Source organism: Mus caroli, unplaced genomic scaffold, assembly GCF_978045245.1.
Source record: "Mus caroli unplaced genomic scaffold, Mus_caroli_1 scaffold_5, whole genome shotgun sequence".
Taxonomy (NCBI): Eukaryota; Metazoa; Chordata; class Mammalia; order Rodentia; family Muridae; genus Mus; species Mus caroli.
Window position 1 is genome coordinate 93,267,164 of NW_028227260.1, and position 2,652 is coordinate 93,269,815.

Below are 2,652 nucleotides of genomic sequence, written 5' to 3' on the forward strand. Positions count from 1 at the left end.
GTCAAGTTGACACAAAAATAGCCAGTACACCTACCATGTGTTTCTAAGCCCATTTACTCTATTTCCTGCACTGATACAGATTACCTGGGTCTGAGCCTTCAAAATCATTTCTCAGGATTCTATTAATCTTGTAATCTTGCATCAATTTTTTCAGCAGATACAGTGCCATGTGGACCATGCTGCCACATACTTCTACCAGGTGTGGTAGAACCTTACCCTGATGGTTTGTGTTTGGTTTTCTTGACACATTCTAGAGTTATCTGGGAAGTAGGAACCTCAACTGATAACATTCCTCCTTGAATGGTCTATAGAAAAGTCTATTGGGAACTCGCTTGAAAAAAGATACTTATAGTAGTATGGAACACTCTGTGGGTGTTGGCAACATTTGGGAGGTGGTTCTGAGTTTAAAAGAAGACAAGCAGAAGTATTAATGGAGTGCAAAGCACTATCTAGTATTCCTTAATGGTATCAGCTTCATGTCTTGCCTCTAGGTTTCTTCCTTGATTCCTGATCTGTGCTTTTTGAGTAATTGACAATGAAGATCCTGCCCATCTTTCTGTGGTGAGTTTGGCCAGAATTAAGTCCAATTGTGCTTTTCCCAATATGTAGAGACAGACATCTTGGCCATTATCTCTTATTGGTGAGATCTCCAGAAGATATTCCCTCCAGTACCTGAGTCACTATATCAGGATAGTTCTGGAAATACAGATCCTATACTTTCTCTGTTGAATTTCTGGAGAATCAACGTACCCATTCATCCCCCCCCCCCCCCCCCGCATGAAGGACTAATTATAAATGCAGATTTCTCTCAACATCTCTGCCTGAATAGCTTTCCTGAATCTCTCCTATCCACACCATGTACAAAACCTGAGGCCTAAGTCTATCATACAGCTTCTGCATCCAACTTACTCATTTGGTTATCTAGCCCCAGTTTCATTCCCCATGTCTACATTCTAACTCCTATTTCTGATCAACATGGAATGTGCCAGGTATGCATGATATGATGTATATAACTTTCCCTTCCAGTATCCTTCTTAGCCTACCATGTTTGTCTCTAGGCACCCAGCTCTTCACCCATGTTCCAGCGAAATTTCCCCAGTACTAAGGCCCTAAAGTTAGTGTCCTCTGTAGGAAGACTAGCTAAGTAGGTGCAGATTACACATGGGTGTCCTGTATAGGCAAGTCTGAACCTTGGACTTCAGTATGATCACCTATGTATTTGTAGGCTTCCTCCAGGTCACATAGCACCTGCACTGGTGTTCCCTGTTTTTCATTCTCAAATACAAGACTAATTCTGCTGTGTGCACACACCCAGACATTCTACACTAGACCCATTTGCTGACCTTCCAGTTCTTACAAAGATTGCCTGGCTTTGAGCCTCTCAAACAGTTTGCTAGGAATCAATCAAGTCTTTCATTTTGCAACATTTTTCTTTACATTCATTACCTTATCGGCCATGCTGCCCCATTCTTCTGTCTTGTGTGATAAAGTATCACCAATACTGTTTCTGTTAACTTAACACAATGTAGACTCATATAAGCCAAAGGAACCTCAATTGAGGACACTCTTACATGAAATGGACTATATAACTGCCTGTTGGGAGCTCTACTGAGTAATGATAAGTATGGTAGTGTGGGGACCTCTATGTGTGTTTCTCAACTTTGGGAGGTGGTTTGGGTTGTACACTAAGGCAAGTGGAGTTACCCAGGGAGTACAATGTACTATGTAGAATTCCTTAGTGGTATCTTTTTTAGTTCTTGCCTCTAGAATTCTTCCTTGTTTCCCGACCCTTTTTCTCTCAGAGGTGGTACATGAAGCTCCTTCCCTGCTTACTATGGTAAGGTTTTCAACAATGAAGCCCAACTGTGCTATTCTAAATAAGCTCCCCTTTTAGTACCTTTGCCAATGTGCCAGGATAATTCTAGCCACACAGATGTGCAATAACTCTGTTGAATTCCTGGACAACCAAGCTACTCATTCTACCACCACTTAGTCTAAGGACTAAGTCTGGGTACAGTTTTCACTCAGCATCTTCTTCTTAATAGCTTCTTTGCATCTCTCCTGTCCATAACATCCCATGTTTGCAGGAAAACATCTACAAATAATATTTTCGAGTTTCCTGCTCAACATATCATGCTTGGCTCCAAGCACTAGGCTCTCTGCACCTAATTTCCTGGTGAGTTTGCTCTAATAGTGAGTCCACAAACATAGTCACAATGGGAGGAGGCCTACCTATGTATAGTCAGAATTCGTGTAATTGTCCTTAGTGGGCAAGTCTGAATCTTGCCCTCCAGTCCCTTCTTTTATTCTTAGGCCTCCCTCAGGCTACAGAGCATCTGAACTGGGCTTCTTTGTTTAGTATTCCAAATACTAGCCCATTGTGCTCTGTGCTTACACCCAAACCATGCTTGTCTAGGCCCATTTACTATATTTCCAGCACTGACACAGGTTGCCTGGGTTTGAATCTTCAAAACTGTTTTTTCAGGATTTGATTAATCTTGTAATATTGAATCTTTTTTTTTTTCAGCAAATTCAGTGCCATGTGGACCATGCTGCCACATACTTCTCCCAAGTGTGCTAGTGCCTGACAATGATGGATTGTGTTGTGTTATCTTGACATGTTTTAGAGTCATCTGAGAAGAATGAAGCTTA